General features: G+C 36.1%; 1 protein-coding gene and 1 pseudogene across 1 annotated transcript in view; both read left to right on the top strand.

Annotated features, from left to right (window-relative positions):
• LOC145673507 (A disintegrin and metalloproteinase with thrombospondin motifs adt-1-like) overlaps window positions 1–21,808 on the top strand; it is a 334,494-nt gene that overhangs the window by 93,859 nt on the left and 218,827 nt on the right. The gene's annotated exons all lie outside the window — the stretch shown is intronic.
• LOC145673506 (ATP-dependent RNA helicase vasa pseudogene) lies at window positions 14,651–17,128 on the top strand (annotated as a pseudogene).

Raw genomic sequence — 21,808 nt, 5'->3', positions numbered from 1 at the left:
TTTTTCAGGATTCTTGCAGTTTCACCGTGATAACCAGTGTTTCTTTCAGAAAGAACGTTTCGGGGGGCACTGCTGGTACTATTCTATTCGTTATATTAAAGATGTATTATTTTGGTCTCCTTCGGGGAAGGGCATTCTCAGAGCTCTGGAGAGCAGTGCCCCCCAAAAAACATGTCTGGAAGTAACACTGGACTAATAATGGTAATACGATTTCTGTAATATATATCAGGTGTTCTAAAAATGGCGCCCACGGACCACAGTGCACTATTCTATAGGCCAAAATAAAGCGAAGTTGTTATATGACGGTTTGCCCTTCGGAGCGTACTTCAAACGCTATGGGAATCAAAATTTCATAATGTGGCAACGTCGCATATTAACTTGGAACCATTAGCATCACTCTACAATTACATCAAGCAGTAAAAATCGATTGCTACACTAATAAGTGATGCTAGTATCGATCTATATCGACTTTAGCTGCCATCTGAAAGAATCGATGCAACTATTTGATAGATGAGTTCTATGATTCTTTATTTGCGACGTTGCCACATAGTGCAATTCGTGCCTCCAGACAAGATCCTGAAAGGTATACAAATATATTATAGTTTGTAGAATAGTGCTCTGTGGTCCGTGGACGCTATTTTTAGAACACCCGATGTAACCTTGTTCCAGTTCCTTCCAGAATTCTCCCATGTTTCCTAGCGAATTCTTTCCAGTATAAAATGTCTTCATGAGTTATCTGAGCTCCTCCGTGGCTACGCGGTTAGCGTACGCGCATTTGGTGTAGGAGACCCTTGTTCGATTTCCGGCGGGAGCTCATGTGGTTCGGATTACACGTTAATCAGTAGGTCTACGTCTCACATAGCCTCGCTGCTGAAATGGACTCTAAACTGAAATTCAACTTAAATTCATGAGTTACCTGGAACAGTTAATAAATAAAGATCCTACATATTAAACTATATCGGAAGTCATTCATTCTATTTAACTGGTGTTTATTATGAAGACTAAAAGCGCAGTGTCGTGGCTTGGGGGAAGCGGGGTGCCGGCCCCGGGACGTAATTGAGCGCAAAATTCGGGACGGAAAAAGAATATATATATATAAGAATATATATATACTGGAAGGAAAAAAGTAATAAAAACTGCTCAAAATCAAGGAAAAAAACGTCCATTTAGACAGCCCCCATTGACACCATTTTTTATCTATTTTGACAAGGTGGGGGGCTGTCTAAATGGACGTAAGGAAAAACAGGGTTTATTTTTGAAAATTTTCTTACGTTTCGCGCCAGCTATGGTGGCGCTTCGCGGCTGGTCTATCGACCTCATTCATATGTACGGGGGCGCCGTCGTATACTCTCGCTCCGGGCGCTGATTTTCTACGTCATGGCACTGTAATAAGGATACAATTTAAAATAGGTATTTTAGCAATGAAATCTTTAACTAATTATCGTTAACGACAGTGCGACAGACGCACTTATGATTACGTTTCATTCAAGCAGAGCTAATGGATTTGAATGAAGATTTCTGCCAATATTTGAACATCAAACGATAATATTTCACTACACATGTGTTTACATTTACAGTATTTACTTTTTGAAACTTGTTCGTACTTTTATTTTTCTAGCTCCAGCTCTTGAGCACGGGTACTACTACATCATCTTTTTTAAAGGAGACATGCAAATTTTAGAGGATGTCAGGACATAAATATATTCAGATCCTAAAATATTAAACAAGCTAGAGAAGGGGGGTCATTTCTACTTTTAAATCATAACCAACAGAACTTAATAAGTTCAGGTGTGAAGAGACATGCATTTTTGATCCAATGTCACATAAGTCTATGTCTTGTAAGCTGCCATATTTAATTATTAGTCTCAAAGTGATATAATGTTGATTTATTCACCATATGGGATTACAATTACGTGCACAAATACTAATTGTCTTATTGGATATTAGGTGCAAGGACTCGTCGTTGTCGAACCTTAATTTAGAAGTGCTATTAAAAGAGAGGGAGAAAGTGTCCTTCCCGATATTTATCCTATATTGTTGTGTAAGCCCGCAAAACCATGACGTAATATGGGTTGTAGAGTCAAGGCATTCTTGTAAACCACGAGAAATGTGTCTAAGTTTTCGCATACATTTTCAACCCCCAAATCCGGCCCAATTCCGATTGTTTCCTACTTAATTTGTGAACTAAATTTTGTTAATATGAACTTTAACGGAAAAAGCATCAAATTACTTATTTGTAAATTCGTTTTACCTAGATTCATGCTAGTTTAAGCTCATTATGTTAGTAAATTAACACAATTAGATGTATGAAATCAGAATTATAAGCGTGAAGGTCAAGCTTAGACACATCGCTTGAAATAATTGTTGAAAAATTATGATTCTTTCACTGATTTTCTTCTTATTCTCCTCTAAAATTTGTGCTGGCGACTTACAATACTCCACTCAGCTTAGATGAAGTTCAACCGGGGCACCAGAAGCAATCGTTGAAAAATCCTAATTATTACATGATTTGCATATAATATAGTGTCTGGACATATACCATAAAAACCACTGTGTAAAAAATATCAAACTGAGTTACGGCAGGGCGCAGCTGTTGGGTCTGTGTGGCAGCGTACGGATGCGTCCGAGGATAGAAGGAAGGTCAGCAACGTTGGGTGTGCGTGTAGAGAATAGTAGTGAAAACACGTTGGTTTTCGCAATGATACGAGTTCCTATAACACTTGTAATGGTTTCACACTACCATCGCTTGTAAAGATAAAATACATCTTTTGTATCTGTGCAGAAATACTCCATCGGCGAAAAATATTATTCAATACAGTCATCTTGTATATGCACTCACTTATTTTAACAGTTGTAATGCACTTGTAATTATTTTACACTAGTAAGCCTGTGCTTATAAACATAAAATACAGCCGTATTACGTAATATTCAATTTTGCTGCTTGCAGGAATTTGATTCTAATAAACATGTCTTTCTATGCAGGATTTTGAATTTTACCTGTAAATTTTCCAAAATATGGTGTAGTCCACCTAAACTTCGCAGTCACCTTTATATGTATAATATGGACTCTGGTTAAAATAAAATATAGGATTAACACCAATGCAGATTGACAATAGATCGTCATAAAATGGTACTTTTACGATTAAAATTAGTGACTGTATATGTAAGAGGACTGTATGAGATACTAATTTCCACCAGCGGCATATTTCTGCACATAGAAGTAAAGCTACCTTTTATGATTACGAGTAGGGGAGAGGGGGGTACATTTGAACAGGGGGTACCTTTGAACATTTAAGATAACAGGCTAGAAATAATAGCATATCTGGTGGTTTCAAAATTTTTAGTTTGGCAAAACTGCGTTGCATGACGGTCAACTGTTATCTGCAATTTTAATGTAACTGTTGATGAACAGCAGTACTCTGTTACATTTGTGGGGTGAAAAGTTGGAATTTTTGTGAAGTTTTGTAAGATTTTTGACAGAAGCCTGTGTTTTGATATTATCTGCCATTCATTGCAGAAGCAAGTACCAAATTTCACAAAATTAAATCCCCACGTTAAGCGGGTTTGCATATCCAGGCTCCTAACTATGAAAACATTTACGCTCAGTCCAACCTCAATCATTTCACGAATTCAACCTGTTTTACGTATGTTATTAGGACATAATATCGATTGTGATTTATTCTAAAAACACTTTTATACATTGCAAGAGATGTAACGTCCAAATATTTACTGAGAACTCATAGTCGTATCGGAATAAACAAAAGCGAGTATGGAACAGTAAACTGCTTTCACAAAAGTAAAAAGAATAAGTGCAACAGGCCTGCAAAACGGTCGAGTGGTTTGGGTCGATACATATCAATCACATGTTTGTGAGTTCAAACCCTGTACCAAGTTGTTTCTTTTTTTTAAGTGTCTTCCTATTTTCACCCGGAGGCTGAAAATATTTCTTTGAGTAACTCATTGAAAACTTCTTTTGTTTCAAATTCAATTAGAACGGAACATTATATGAATTGCGAATCTTAAATTCATAGCTAAAAAAAAAAAAAAATGAAGTATACTCACTACTCCATTATCCTCTGATTTGTAACGAAAAACTATTTATAAACAGTGGTGACTTCAGAAAATTATTTTCGGGGGGAATTTCAATATGCGGGTGGAGGGCAAACATTGGTAGTCCACATTGAGCGCGATCGAATATATAGTCCTGAAGGCGGAAATTTCTTAGCTCGAGAGGGGTCTCAAATTCTCCCTCAGATCACGTCCTGAAAACATCATTGCTTAAAAGCTTTTCGTAACAAATATAATATTACACTTGTTTCTCGTTCTACATTTAGAATTGGTAAAATCATAACTTATAGAGGATTATAATAAAAGCATAAACATTACAATACCGATCATGTATAAATTATCCTGTAAGTTACCAACTTTGGGTCAGATTAAAACTCAAATATTTGTTTTCGGATTGCACTTAGAAGTAAGTCATCTCTATATAATCCTGATTGGAAAGCCATGTTTAACACTAATTAATTAATCAATATTTATACTAATATTTTTTTATTTTACTCGTTTTACTATTCAGTATTATATACACTTCATTTCCAAAATCAAAATCTCGAAAATGTATATTGTACGAGTGCAGACTCATAAATAAATGATTATTTATCATATATATTGGTCTCTATTCGAAATTCTATTTAATCGAATCAGACAGAAACACAGACAGAAACATCGAGAACAGGTGAAAAAAGAGAGAGAAAAAGACGTTGTACCCGGCGGGGACTCGAAGTAAGTTCGAATGGTTCTTTATAAGCCGAACGCCTTAGACCACTCGGCTATGGTAACAACTAGTGATTGTAGCAAAGGCTTCGAGTAGTAGTTTTTATTACAGAATAACATTTTCCACTGCCTAAAATTTAAACCTAATTTACTTTGATATAATATATCTATTAATTTGTTTCATGAACGTTTTCGTTACTTTGATGAATGATGTATGTTGTTGATATAGATTTTATTACACATTCTTTCGTAAATATTATAGAAAGTATCAGGGTTATTTATGATCTTTTATGGAAATTGACTGGCGCATGCGCAGTACACAGACAGTTCAATTGGAAGGCGAGGAATGAAACGCTTACACACTGTTTCAATGTTTCTCTCGCAAGCAGTAGTTCCCAACCGAGGGACGGCGGGACGCACTTCCTCCTCCTGGGGTGGCGTGAAGGATTTACGAAGTCCCTTCGTTGTCTTATATTTCTTGAATAATTATACACAATATCCAGTCACATCTTCTACACATTTGGAAGTGATAAATCGTAGTATAAATAAAATGTACAGTGATTGTTGCTTTTCCAAGATTATAAACTGAAACACTTTTTATTTCAATAGAATATAAAAGTTTCAATGGGAGGAGTTACAACCCCCTCAACCCCCTGGGTCTTCGATATGTCACCGCCTAAACTGTAACTTTCAAGTTAGAATCGAAAAATGGAGACATGTGACCTACTAAATATATTTTTAGTTAGTTATACATTTTCATAAATAAAATATCCACAATTACAATGACAGTAGATGCTAAGTAATTATTGTAAATCTTTGTACTTTCATTTTCCCTCTTTCTTCTCAACTGAGCTTGAAAAATGTAAAAATGGGAGGTTAAGAACTTCAAATATTACGTATATTTTAGTGTATTACGAAATTATATTTAATAGAATCCGGTAGGATCACAAACAGAAACGTCAAGAAGAGGGAAAATCAAATTATACTGTGGTAGGATTCGAACTACTCTTGAATGATGCTTCAGAATCTCTAACCGAATGCCTTAGTCCACTCGGCTAATGTGACAAGTTGAAAATATAGTAAGCGTGTTTCATGTTCAATCTTTTGTTACAGTATGAAATTTATTTTGTATTCTCTGAAGTTTAAGCCTATTTTGCCCTGATTAATAGTCTGTTGAAATTGTTTTAAGTTTACGGTATTCTTTACTTTGACGAATGATGTTAATATAGGTTCTATTACGTATTCGTTCATAAATATTACAACAATTGTCAGGATTATTTATGATCTTTCATGAAAATTGACTGGTGCATGCGCAGTAGAAACAGAAAGATGCACTTTACCGACATTTGTCATACACACCAGAACGCAAATTTCTAACAGGTTCTCAAAATGCCTCGCTCTAAAGGCTGTGGAGAACTGTCTGTTGCTCTGAGAGGAGAAATCATAGGCCGAGCAAAAATGGGACAAACTGCGTCTCAGATTGCTAGAGATCTGGGATGTGACAAGAAAACGGTGAAGAAATGGGTTCAGCGACATGAAGAAGGTGGTGAATGGTTCAGGTCTCGGTCAAGAAGTGGAAGGCCAAAAGTGACAACTTCAGCTCAAGATCAAGCTTTAGTTACAGAAGTAATCAACAGACCTCTATGCCACACGTCAGTCCTCTTGGACAAAGCCAGAGAATATAATTGTTCTCACGAAACAATAAGAAGATTATTGGGGCTGGTCTACACTGTTCAAGACCCGCTAGGAAGACTCTCCTGACTGAAACTCACAAGGCCAGACGAATGGAATGGGCACAGAATAACATAACCCAACCTCAGTCATATTGGGACTTAGTCATCTGGACCGACGAGAAGGTTTTCAAGTCTAACCAACAAGGCAGAGTTATATTGTATAGACCGCGCGGAACCAGGTATGCTGAACAAAATATTATCAGAACTTCTTGTTCATGACGAATATCAGCACACTTTTGGGGATACATGACGGCTGCTGGTCCTGGAGATTTAGTTGCGGTGCCTGAGAGAATGAACAGCAGTGTTTACATTAATATTCTCGAAAATACGTTGTTACCGTCCTTAGAAAGAAACTTCCCCGAACAGGAAGAATATATATTTATGCATGACAACAGTGCTGTTCACACTTCCCGGCAAACACGAGAGTGGCTAAATGAACATCCAGAGTTAATTTGTATTGAGTGCCCCCCTCTATCCCCAGATTTGAACCCAAATGAACATCTGTGGGCCTACATGGTGCAAGAATGGGAAGAGAGACGTGAAGACAGAGACCAAACGTTTCTTCAAAATCATGTTATGGAACTGTGGCTACATTTTCGTGACACACCGTCGTATTGCTCGAGACTTGTGTCTAGTATCCCCTCCAGACTTCAAGAAGTTACTGACTCTGGAGGTGACTACACGAAGTTACTGACTCTGGAGGTGACTACACGAAGTACTAGTGTGTTATTTTTGTGTAAACATTTATTTAAGTTTCATTTATTTATTATATTTTTTTTCAAGAGCAATACTTTCGTTCTTCATTCTTTTCCTTTGCTTGTTTACTTATTAGTTCGTTAAAACGTAAAGGAAGAGTAGTATATCTTCAAAAAGTATTTGTGAATTTACTTTGAACGTTTCTAAGAATACATTTACTTTTTTTCCTTACTCTATATCATGCCAAATATTACTTTCATTTCAGTTAATTAATAACTTTATTTCACATCTCGGATAAAAGTATTATTGTCTTTTTAACGATATTTTTCCTTTTGATTGTGTAATTTCTAGTTTCATTGAATTATCTCAATTCTAATGAATAAATCACATTTTGTTTATTGTCCCTTCCTTAGCTAAGTTCGAATTCGAGAACAATTTGGTGTAATTTACGTTCTTTATTCTTTATATTGTGCAGTAATGACAATATTAATTATTTTACATGAGTCCAGTTGATTAGTGAGAACTTGGACAAACATTAACCTGGTGATTCTTTACGCAATGACAAGCGTAAAATACATTTTAGCTATTCTTTATACTTCATAGCGATGAAACATTCTAACAGTCTGTTAGCGTTTCCTTCCTCGCCTTCCAATTGAACTGTCTGTGTACTGCGCATGCGCCAGTCAATTTCCATGAAAGATCATAAATAACCCTGATACTTACTATAATATTTACGAAAGAATGTGTATTAGAATCTATATTAACAACATACATCATTCATCAAAGTAACGAAAACGTGTTCATGTAACAAATTAATAGATATATTATATCAAAGTAAATTAGGTTTAAATTTTAGGCAATAGAAAAAATGTTATTCTGTAATAACATCTACTGCTTGAAGCCTTTGCTACAATCACTAGTTGTTACCATAGCTGAGTGGTCTAAGGCGTTCGGCTTGTAAAGAACCATTCGAACTTACTTCGAGTCCCCGCCGGGTACAACGTCTTTTTCTCTCTCTTTTTTCACCTGTTCTCGATGTTTCTGTCTGTGTTTCTGTCTGATTCGATTAAATAGAATTTCGAATAGAGACCAATATATATGATAAATAATCATTTATTTGCGAGTCTGCACTCGTACAATATACATTTTCGAGATTTTGATTTTGGAAATGAAGTGTATATAATACTGAATAGTAAAACGAGTAAAATAAAAAAAAATATTAGTATAAATATTGATTAATTGATTAGTGTTAAACATGGCTTTCCAATCAGGATTATATAGAGATGACTTACTTCTAAGTGCAATCCGAAAACAAATATTTGAGTTTTAATCTGACCCAAAGTTGGTAACTTACAGGATAATTTATACATGATCGGTATTGTAATGTTTATGCTTTTATTATAATCCTCTATAAGTTATGATTTTACCAATTCTAAATGTAGAACGAGAAACAAGTGTAATATTATATTTGTTACGAAAAGCTTTTAAGCAATGATGTTTTCAGGACGTGATCTGAGGGAGAATTTGAGACCCCTCTCGAGCTAAGAAATTTCCGCCTTCAGGACTATATATTCGATCGCGCTCAATGTGGACTACCAATGTTTGCCCTCCACCCGCATATTGAAATTCCCCCCGAAAATAATTTTCTGAAGTCACCACTGTTTATAAATAGTTTTTCGTTACAAATCAGAGGATAATGGAGTAGTGAGTATACTTCATTTTTTTTTTTTTTAGCTATGAATTTAAGATTCGCAATTCATATAATGTTCCGTTCTAATTGAATTTGAAACAAAAGAAGTTTTCAATGAGTTACTCAAAGAAATATTTTCAGCCTCCGGGTGAAAATAGGAAGACACTTAAAAAAAGAAACAACTTGGTACAGGGTTTGAACTCACAAACATGTGATTGATAGTGTATCGACCCAAACCACTCGACCGTTTTGCAGGCCTGTTGCACATATTCTTTTTACTTTTGTGAAAGCAGTTTACTGTTCCATACTCGCTTTTGTTTATTCCGATACGACTATGAGTTCTCAGTAAATATTTGGACGTTACATCTCTTGCAATGTATAAAAGTGTTTTTAGAATAAATCACAATCGATATTATGTCCTAATAACATACGTAAAACAGGTTGAATTCGTGAAATGATTGAGGTTGGACTGAGCGTAAATGTTTTCATAGTTAGGAGCCTGGATATGCAAACCCGCTTAACGTGGGGATTTAATTTTGTGAAATTTGGTACATTAATTTACTTATCCAATGTTGCCCTTTGTATTTCACAATAGCTTGTACTATCTGGGTATTATCAAATTCTGCTTGATCATGCCGGTTGGGGCAGCTTTGAACAAAAATTAGGGGGCACATTTGAACATTGTTCTACCTATGCTTTTCTGAAAGTTATAAGTACCAGCAACATGTTTGTGTTCTCAGACAATGAAGACAAATGTTCAATACCAACTGCTGATATTGTGTGTGGACTTTCTAATTCTTGTCTGTCGTTTTCGATTACTTTTAAACTCTCGTCCGCCTCACTTGGGAGTTGAGTATAACCTTGAAGTTGAATTGGAATATAACTGTCACTATTCATCTCAGTGACCCCAAAAACTATGAATTCAACTCAATTCAGATGTGTTTCCGAAGGGAAGGCAAATTATTTAGAGCACAGAGGCGCACAATATACAAATACGGGCCTGCATATATGTTTCAGCAATTATTACTATTATTATTATTTCCTTGCCATACGCGATTGGTTAATTCTTGTGCCTTAAACTGTTAATGCTGCTTTGTTACATTAGCCTTGTTGTTCGTAAACGAATTCATCCTGAAAATAACGATTATTGTAGTAAAATAATGGTTTGTTCAAAACTGCCCCACGTATGTTCAAATCTACCCCATGCTTGTTTAAATCTACCCCCCAAGGGGGTACATTTGAACGACACCCCCTGCGCCCTTGCACAGAATGACAAGATCAAACAAACTACTCTATTTTATGGCAAATATAATGTATATTATATTTAGCTTTTGTTACAGTTCTATAAGGAAATTTACTGGGTGTTTGGAAGCAAAAACGAATATTCGAAAACAGATGTTCAAATGTACCCCCCTCTCCCCTATAGAGTTACTTGTAATCTCAAACCATAACAAATGCTATACGACGGTTAAACTGAGTGAATGTATACGAAAGAGGACTATATTAGATAGTAATTTACCCGGGTAGAGTACTTCTGCATAGTGTAGAAAACACTGTATTTTTCGTTTACAACTGTACTGTAACTAGTATGAAACAATTACAAGTGCTATAAGAACTCGTATACCTGCCGAAAACACATTAAGGTATTTGAATACAAGAAACAAGCATCAACTTAATTTAACCTACTAAACTGACCTAACCTGATTTACCCTACTAACCTAACCTAATCTACTCTACTATCCTAAAGTAATTTAACAACCTAACTTACCCTACCCGAGCCCTCAGTGCTGGTCTGCTTGTTAGGGCGTGTGTCTTTGGTTCACGTTGTCCCGGTTTCAATTCCCGGTGGGAAACCATAAAAAATAAGGTTCAGGCTAAGTTTAGGTACACCACATTTTGCAAAATTTATAGGTGAAATTGAACACTGCATACAAAAACATGTTCATAAGGAACAAATTTCTCCAGGTGACTGATATAAAAAGTAAGTAATACAGATGTATTTTATGTTCATGACGTTTAAAATAAATAAATGCATATGAAAAAGGATATTACATAATATTTTCTGACGCGTAGTATTTCTGCACAGTATGCAAAAGCTGAATTTTACTCGTATCACTGCGAAAACCCACATGTTTTCACTACCCTCGCTTCATACCAACATGGTAATTCGTGTAGCCCCTACGGATGAACCCAGCGTGGGCCCACTAGCTTCACCTAATACTAACTCGGTTAAATAGGATTCCTGCTTTTTAGTGGCCAGCTATCACAATTTGATATCTGTTTTTGCACTGTAGCTTTTATTAGCATATGTGTAGATGCTGCACTTATACACAAATCGTGAAAGAATTCAACACTTACTTCTGCTAGTCCCTTTAATTTCATTTATTCTAAGTGGGGTATTATCAAGTCGCCCAGCGCAAATCTTTCGGAGGACATTAGGAAGAAAGTTAATGAAAGAATTTTAATTCTTCGAAAATCCTTTCAAGGGTGTACCTAAACTTAGCCTGCAAGAAAATTCAGTTCAGAATGATTCACTTTCATTAATCATCTGCCTAAGTTAGGCTAAAAGGTATAAGGTAAACGCGCCGGATTTCGACAGGTTAAGGACCTTTTTCAAAATCAATTGCCTATTGTGACCATAATATTGGTCGGTGTTGGCCCATTTTTTCCCTTGAAATGTACAGTCTCTACTAATACTAAAAGTCACTTCAAGGCTCAAATGCTAATGTTAAAATTTTTTATGAAACTGGAACTCGCCAATGGAACCCGAATTCGACACACCTCACCTGGTTTCGACAGTTGCGGTATCTGAATTCGACACCTTCAATTATATCCATGTAAAATATTAAGTCGGCATTATTAGTAGTAGTAATCTCTTCTCAGCTTCAAATATTGTTTTATTATTATGCAGAAATTATCAGACGGGCAAAAGAACACAACTTAAATTTTCTGAACTGAGTAGTTACTTCGATGATCCTCAATTCGACACGCTGGAACCTGATTTCGACATTCCATGTCGAACTGAGGTTACAACTATCGCAGAATTATGCAACAAATAGCTTTATGAAAGACTTTGAACATACTTGTACGTTTAGATATTCAGTTAAAATTATATTTGCACTACTGAGCATGAATTCGACAACCTTGTCGAAATCCGGTTCACTTTACAAATAAAGGCTCGTGTTTTCGACAACCCCCCGTTTATGTTACATCACAACCTTTGTCCTCACAGAAGAAAATAAAACGCACTGATTCAAACTCCTTTACAACATTAAAGTACCACTATTTGCTTGAAGCAAACCTAGCTTTAATAAAAGTCTTACGAAAATAACCTGCCGTCTTATGATTTTCTTAAGATTATGTGTTTTTTCCCGAAGAGCGTGTCACACACACAACAATGTACTTCTTTTCTCCATACATATGACTCATCTACTGTAACCGTACTTTTGACAGGAGAAAAGACACTCCCATAATGTTGCCACTTCTATTCATGATTGCAGGGATGACATCTTACGCTTATTTCACAACATTTAAGCACAGGTATGTAGAATTCGAGTGCCTGTCGAATTCAGGCGCGTTTACCTTAACTGTGGGAAGTTAAACTTTAAAAAAGATCATTCCCTACCCTACTGTGCTAGCGTAACCCGATATAACCTACCCTACTCTACTTTACTCCGCTCAGTTCTACTCTACTCTACTGTAACGTAACACAAGTTACTGCATATATTTTCCCAATCAATAAACGTTCTCATGACATATCAGTTTGCACACATATTATCAACTTGTGCGCAACGTGCAGAGGCAGAGGCCCAGATTTCATTGGTACAGGATTTCATTTAATCCCAGAAAAGTATAAAAAAAAAGGCTACCTTTACTCAATCTGCACGTTGATACTTACACTAGCCCCTATTTAGATACTTTACTTTTCTGTGTTCGAGAAAATTTTACACCCTTCCTCATTTGTTTCTATTTAGTATAGGTCTAAACAGTGTAGCCTTGTAGTCGAGTACGCTTATAATGAACCATCAGCAACTACCCATGGCGTACAGAACTAAACACACAAATTACTCTAATAAGTAATAACCCAGCAATACCCAGTCTTTTTTTTTCCTACATACCATATTTCAATCACGATCTTTTTACATATGTCGCCCCTAAAAATTTGACGCCTTGGACCAGTGCCGGATTTACGTACAAGCTAAACAAGCGATAGCTTAGGGGCCCCACTCACTTGGAGGCCCAAAAAAATTAAAGACAAATCTTATTGGAATCTAGTATAAGATCGAATTACAAGAAAAAGTAAATAAGATAAAATGCACATACTACAATGGTGTTTTGTATTGTTATGTACTAGGCTTTTATGAAGCAAATAATAGGGTTCTATTTCTCAGTCCCACATATAATGAGGCAACTGTTATACAGCCCCGCTTATAATGGAGTCCCCATTTCCCAGTACTGCTTGCAATGGGCCTTTGTTTCCATTTAGATATCCATCAAATCCATAAATTACCATATATTAAAACTAGGGATGGGCAAAACCGGTTTTTATAAAAACCGAAACCCGAAAAACCGACATTTCGGTTTTCTCCAAAAGCCGGTTTCGGTTTTCTCCAACACCGGTTCGGTTTTAACCGAAACTGGTTTCGGTGAAAAATATTCGAAAACACATAAAACTATTTCTGTGGAAATGGATTCGGTTTCCGGAGAACAACGAAACACCATTCTGGTCAGAAATAGAATTTTTTTTAAAAAAACGGAATCGGTTTTGAAGAAAACCGAAACCGGACCAGGTAAAAACCGAACCGGTTTTGGAGAAAACCGATAACCGGTTTCGGCGAAAAACCGAAACCGGTTTTGAAGAAAACCGAAACCGGTTTTTTGAAAATTTTCAAAAACTGGTTTCGGTTTTTCTAAAAACCGAAAGCCGAAAAACTGGTTTTTGTGCCCACCACTAATTAAAACCTAAAAAATTGCAACATTTTGTCGCTGATAAAGAAAGCTAGAAGTCAAAGGGACCCTAAAGTTTGACATATAAAGGGACCCTAAAGCTCGACGTATAAAGAGCCCCTAAAGCTTGACGTATAAAGAAACCTAAAGTTTGACGTATAAAGGGCCCCTTCCAATAGCTTAGGACCCCATCAAACCTAAATCCGGTACTGCCCTGGACCCAGGTTTCTGTTATCCATACGTATAAACGAGTCTGCCTACATAGTTATATACGGAATAAAACCAACGACATAGATTTATTTTGGTGCAATAAAGAAAGAGTTACTATAAATCACATTACGTTTCAATGTTCTTTGAGAAAATACGCAAGATACTTTTAAATTCATCATCTTATGGGGAAGCCCTTATTGTATTACAGAAATATTAGAATCAAATAAGAATGTTAGTAAGCTCATATTTCACCAAGACAGTAGAATTCAACTAATTCAACAATTAAATTAAACAGTGGAATCAAATTTTGTAAAGAAGTAATTACAGGAAATCTAAAAACTAGATTCAATAAAAGAAAATAAGAAAATGCATATAATTAAAGTGTGTATCAATAGTATAGGTACATTATTAAATAAATTTAAGGAAATTGTAACAAAAACAATACCTTCAGCAATCATCGAACAAATATATTTTTTTCAAACTTCGTAACAAGTGTAAGAACTAAGGTGACTTGGATTTTAGTCTGCGCCTATATGTATATATACCTCATACAGAGGTGAAGAAGAAGAAAAAACTTTTAAATTAGTAAATAGTTTCAGTGAAGCTAAATGCAATTGGTTAGCAAGCACAGGTCAAGAAAGAAGTATATTCAGTTCAGTCTTACTTTTCACCTGTATTTTAATATCTAAAGAAAGGTGTTGAAAGACATATTTCCAATGATGGCAAACTTTGGATTGAATTCGGGATCATCAAACCCAGGTAGTGACTTCATCGATCAGGGAACATCATTTGGAAAAGGAAGAGGTTTCGTAGGATATGATCCAAAATGTACAGTCGGATCATTACAGAATTCTTCCTTTGCAATATCCAGTAGTACTTCGAATGCTGAAAGTTGTGGCAATGAAAATTGGAATGATGGAGATGATTGTAGAACTTTTGTACCTCAATCAAAACCGGAAATCAGTGCACCTAATTTTCGAGGTTTCAATGATCGTAATAGAGGTGGTGGAAGGTCCGATGGAGATAGAGATGAATTCTACAAAAAGAAAACTTTTGATGAAGGTAATGATGGTGAGCAAGAGAAGAAAATCAGTAACGAAGGTGGTGGTGACGGGGACAAACCAGAAAAGCCACGTGAATTATACATACCACCGGAACCTTCAGAAGATGAAACAGTTATTTTCGAAGGTGGAATCAGCAGTGGCATCAACTTCGATAAATATGATCATATTTCAGTTAATGTTACAGGCGAGAATATTCCTAAGGCCATTTCAAGTTTTGAGGAATCTGGTTTACGGCCAATTTTAATCGAAAATATCCAAAAGTCCCGTTACGTAAAACCAACACCAGTACAGAAGCATGCTATACCTATAATATTAGCTGGTAGAGATTTAATGGCATCTGCGCAAACAGGCTCTGGAAAAACTGCCGCGTTTCTGCTTCCCGTAATTCACAGTCTTATTGAAAACAATGCTGAAGCAATAATCACTGGTCAGCAAAGTCAACCGCAAATTGTAATAGTATCTCCCACGAGAGAACTTACGATTCAAACATTTAATGAAGCACGGAAGTTTGCTTTTGGTTCGATTGCACGCGTATGTCTTGCATATGGTGGCACGGCGACTTTTCATCAAATTAAACAAATCATGAAAGGATGTCATATTTTGGTCGCTACTCCCGGGAGATTGATGGATTTAGTTGAAAGAGGGAGAATATCTTTCAGCTCAGTTCAATATTTCATTCTTGATGAAGCTGATCGCATGTTAGATCTTGGATTTCTTGGAGAAATAGAGAAGATGTTGGGCCATTCTACAATGGTTCCTACTGGCAAACGACAAACATTGATGTTTTCGGCCACCTTTCCGCAAGAAATCCAACAACTCGCATCTAAATTTCTTAATAACTACTTATTTCTTGCTGTTGGGGTTGTTGGAGGTGCATGCGCTGATGTTGAACAGAAGTTTTATCTGGTACAAAAATTTGATAAAAGACCAAAATTAACAGAACTTATTCAGGAGGAAGGCAAAGAGAAGGTTTTAGTGTTTGTAGAACAAAAAAGAACAGCAGACTTCATAGCGGCTTACCTCTCACAACAAGGATTTCCCACAACGAGTATTCATGGTGATCGCCTACAGCGGGAGAGAGAAGAGGCGCTGGGAGATTTTAAGAGCGGTCGGATGTCCATTTTAGTAGCAACGGCTGTAGCTGCTCGTGGGCTGGATATCAAGAATGTGTCACACGTTATAAACTACGATTTACCAAGCACTATTGATGAATATGTTCATCGTATTGGTAGAACAGGTCGGGTTGGCAACAGAGGAAAAGCTACTAGCTTCTATGATCCAGATGTTGATAAGCCATTGGTTAAGGATCTAGTGAAGATTCTAACTCAGGCGTCTCAAGAAGTTCCTGATTGGCTGGCAAAAGAAGCTGAACAGAGTTACTATGGCTCATCATATACGGGTGCTTCCAATTATGGGGGAACAGACATGAGAAGTGATCAACCAGGCATTACTGTTAGTAGTAATGAACCTGAAGAAGTATGGTAAACATGCTCATAAAACACGATTAGTTGTGTGGAATTACACAATTTGTTGGATTGTTGACTTTTTTACTTTTTCAAGCTATTTACTCTATGTTATAGTTCTGGAGATAATCTTGGTTAGGTCTGTGTTTATTGTTAATCAGTGTATCATTGATAATCGTACTATTGTTAATATGTACTTCTGACTAGTAATAGTACACTCAATTCAATAGAAATGTTTATGTTAAGCATAATGCGTTAGTATTTACGAAAATATTGTTTAATACTTAGTACCTTTGAAGTTCTTGAACAGAAGTTGAGGTGTCTGCATATATTGAAAGTACTTGCAAGTATGTTATTACTCAAGTAACAATGTTATATAGTAATGATTTTACGAACTAGAATGAACGTACCAAAACAGTGAAATTATCTTATAATCAGTGCTTTTGTCTATGTGAAATATAAATGCAGACAACGTTTATTGCATGTGTAACAATGTTGTTATTGTTTTCTGGAACAATGTGAAAATGTAAAACAAAGTTTACTTGTTAATTGTATGTGATTCTTTTGGTTGTACTCATTCATGTCTATAGGTAAGTTGGTTTTGAGTTTAACGCCTTCTTTCAATATTGGAGCTGTATGAGAAATGGACCTACAATTTGACATGGAATTTTAACTACGTGAGATCGAACGTGTGTCTTTACCGTTAGCACTACCCAGAAATATAATACCAAATACATAGCATATCTAACCTTGATGAGCTCCAATATTTAAAAAAAAAAAAAAATCGTTCCAAGTACAGTAGAGTCTTTCTTATATGTCCTAGTTCCAAAAGAAAATAAATAAATAAATAAAAAATAAAAACTCCGCAATAAAATATTTTTGAACGGTCTAGTCTACTCGTAACGCCTTCGTAAAAATGCGACTTTGTCCAGAAAAAGTAGTCAACTATCGAGAATATTTTCAAAATCTAAAAACTGTAAATTTTGACTCTTTTTATGATTACCTTTTCACATTTATGTGGTCATTTAAGAACGAACAGAAAGAAAAAAAGTTTAAGGATCAGGGCTACATCATATGATAATGTTAATTTAAAAAAATATATGTATGTATAGCGTACATAATTTTATATTTCCTGCCCTCTTTTAGCTCTAGTTTCAGTGGAGTTATACATTACATATCTAAAGATGAAAATAGCAACAACAAAAAAAAAACAAAAAAAAAACGAAGAAACCAGTTGAGAATGCTCGAAAAGCATTGTCAAAACGAACTTAAAAAGTTTTTTTTTTTCAATTCAAATACCAGTTATTGATTCATCAATTATTGTGTCAGTTATTGCCTCAATTATTGAATCAAAATCACTAATGACGTAATAATTATTCAGTCAATAATTCATGACGCAAAATTATTGAATCAATAATGATATTAAACTGTGTGTTAAGTTAGCCAAGAGGATAAGATAACTTGGTAGAATGACCGCTAGGAAGTCGGGCAGAGTGACGGCAAGGATTTACCAGGAGTCAAGCTTGGAGCTCTGGGTTCTATGCTATTGCGGACTCCCTCTAGATATTACGACTTTGAGGGATCCAAAAGCAGGGGGAATGTCCGATTGGGTCAGTCGTACCTAGGCGATTACGTACTCCCACCACGTGCACGATATCCAAGAGTGACCCTGGGCGCAAGGTACCGATAGAACCCAAAACAGTTTATAAAGGGCTCGGAAAGGTTTACTCTCAAAACAAATCTAGGTAACCGGTGGAACACCTAACGGGTGCAAAAGTTGCTCGAGACTCTTAAGGTTAAAGGTTGGGCATACGTGGTAACCAAACAGTTTCCTGAGAAGGAACGAAATAGTTGTTACTATCCTGAAAAGAAAGTTGATTGGTCTGCATATGACAGGGGCCAAAGTCAAATTGATAAAAGTTGATCTTGGTGCAACCAAAGACATTGGGAATATCTGGGGAACAGTCGCCAATTGGCCAGTGGCTACCGGTTATTATTTGATACCAAAATGTTCACCATTCTCTTAGGTATTGATCAACCAAATATTATTTCTCCATGACTTACGGTTCCCGAGATATGGCTCCTTAAATCTCCCGAAATCGGAACTTTTTAGGCCAATATCTCGGGAACGATAAGAATGATGCGAAAAATCCCATCACTTTCTCAGTTAGTTTTTGATGCTCTATCGCATGGAGAACTCAAAAAAGAAAGAAAAATTGCAAATAACAGATAGACATACACACAGACATATAGAATTCAGTAACGAACTTACATTTTTTTTTTTTAATCTTATTCAGCCTCATGTTCCTCAACATGGCACTAGCAACTTCTCAGCAGATGTGCTGTTTATCGTTCAATGAGTTCATATACATTCGTAACTCTGTAATACGAGACACATGCAGAAGAACACTAACTTACGTATGTGTGGCGTGAAAAAAAAAAACACACACACACACACACACACAACAAAGTCAATATTCGCGAAAGAAACCATTAGATTGGAGTCTGTCAGACAGTGGCGTACCTACGTTTTATGTCCCCCCCCCGTAAGAGAATACCTAAGGCCGTCCCCGTCTTAACATTTTTTTGGGTAATGATAGATAGCATAATAAATAATCATACTTCCCTGTATCCGTGAATAATGAGTTAAATGCATGCAACTACTAGGCCTAAATATTCATAAATAGAAACCACTTTGTTATACATATAATTTATTCAATAAGCTTCAGAATGGAAGATGGACTCGCCTCTTTGTAGTGAGTGACGTCATTCTTCATAAAAAGTAGTAGGAATTAATTGAATGGTTTCCTTCTTGCTTTCCTGTCAGCAAAATCCTTTACTAACCCCCGCACATCCATTTTTCAGCTTCGTTCGCATTTATTGAGAGCAGTGCTAGATTATTTAATCTATTTTGGCCCATTGTGCTTCTTACATAGTGTTTTATTAATATAAATTCTGAGAACGACCTCTCCGTAGAGACAAGGAGCGTCTAAAACAACAAATACGCAGTAATAAATTCTGAAAAGCTAGATGAAGCTTTCTTACTTAGTTTCGTTACGTTCTATTAAAGATTACGTCACAAATGCGGTGACGCAAATACTAATTCCTAACAACAAAATGTAGTTGTTTTCTCACGTAAATTACTTATTCATAAATTGTTTTACTAACATATAGGTCTGAAGTCATTCATATATTAAAGAAAGTGACTGATATACAGTAGCTTCATTTTTCATATTTGATAAATTTTGAAAATTTTTTTCTAGCGTGTGAAATTCAAGAGCAAAATTGAAATTTCTGTCTCTTGAGAAGGAATTTTAAAGAGGTTGACTGCCATGAGATCCAAAATTGGCTCTCAAGTACTGTCATTCGTGAGGCCGTGATACCCACTTTAGTGTGTCACTTCGCCAACTGTTTCAAGCTGCGATACCCGTATATGTGTTTCACTTTTCACTTGTTAACATAACTAACTAACTAACTCTACGGCCTATGGAACCCGGAGGTTCAGTGCCGCGTTCACAAAAGCTCTCCACTGACTTCTATCCTTAGCTAATTGGATCCAGTTTCTACTTTGTATTCCTATCTCTGCGAGATCCATCTTAATATTATCCTCCCATCTGCGCCTAGGTCTTCCTAATGGTCGTTTTCCTATGGGTCTACCAGTCAAGACTTTGAAAGCGTTTCTACTTTCTTCCATTCTAGCTACATGACCTGCCCACCTGAGCCTCCTAGACTTGACGACCCTAACAATGTTGGGTAAACCGTATAAACTATGTAGTTCCTCGTTATGAAGCTTTCGCCATTCCCCATTCTCGTTCCTCTTGGGTCCGAATATTCTTCTCAGGATCCTGTTCTCAAATACTTTCAGTCTATGTTCTTCCCTCAGAGTAAGTGACCATGTTTCGCAACCATACAGAACAACAGGCATGATTATCATTTTATATATTTTAAGCTTCAAATTCCTCGACAGAATTCGCGACGACAAGAGATTTTGAACCGAATAGTAACACGAATTCCCTGCTTTTAGTCGACATTTAATTTCTTCGTGAATATGATTTTCGTCTGTTAATATTGATCATAAATATTTGAAAGTATCCACTTTATCAAAAGTAGCACTTGTTAACATGGTAAAATAATAATAATAATAATAATAATAATAATAATAATAATAATAATAATAATAATAATAATAATAATAATAATAATAATAATAATAATCTTTTGGCTCCAGAATATTACACGATACTCGTAGCCTGGCCCCAGAAAGCAACCGGCGCTTCTCACAATGGCGTCAAAATAGACGTACAATGTTGATTCAGTTTCGCAAATTTTTATTACTTGGCCCCACAGAGTATTACACACAATCTGGCTTTGGCAGTCAACCTGTTAAAACATTTTAGGATGACATCACTGTGTTCGGGTGGTATATGAGAAATTGAGTTGAGTTTAACGTCCCGTAGCGAGGATACGTACATTTTATTTTTTATTTTTTTATTTTAGTTCAAGCACAACACAACAGGCGCTAGGCCCAATTACTGTGTTGTCTTTGACAACGAAATACATATTACAGTGAAACCTCTCTAAAGCGGACAGCCGTGGGGAATCAAAAATTGTCCGCTATAGAGAGGTGTCCGTCTTAGAGAGGTTTCGATATTTTCTTACGTAAATTAGTAAATAAGGTGATATGTAATTACAAACTATTGAAGGTAATTTATCAAACCGTTCTATGACTGTGGGCATGTCGATATCTGCGGATTCTCCACAAATCGCTTTGAAAGAAATTTTGTCTAATCCGAAACTTCTCTAACCACTCGTTCGAGACCTTGAAATCTGAAACATTCATTTCTGTTGCTACCTCTAAATTCTTAGCTTTTAGCATCGACTCTAACACAGGATTTTTTTTTCATTCCGCACTCTATAAAAACATTCACTTGCACACCAACTTTGTTCAAAGCAATGAGACACAATTTTCATTGTCATTTTCACACCACAACTTTATTAACTTGTCTAGGTTTTATATGATCTCAGGTGCTTGAGTTTTACCGATACAAAAATTTTCAGCTATCCTTCGCACACATCAGTATTCTTCGAAAATTCAATCAATTCGATTTTAACATTAGCGCTTCTCATGGCATTTCGAAAGCTCACAACAACTTACACCTTATTGCTTCCGTCTACAAATAGAGGCACTAAGACAATATGCGAATACGTGAACAAAAATTACCAAACATG

This window comes from Thermobia domestica, chromosome 16 (assembly GCF_964235325.1).
Source record: "Thermobia domestica chromosome 16, izTheDome1.hap1.1, whole genome shotgun sequence".
Classification (NCBI taxonomy): Eukaryota; Metazoa; Arthropoda; class Insecta; order Zygentoma; family Lepismatidae; genus Thermobia; species Thermobia domestica.
The sequence above is the reverse complement of the archived record's forward strand: the minus strand, read 5'-3'. Positions and strand labels throughout refer to the sequence as shown.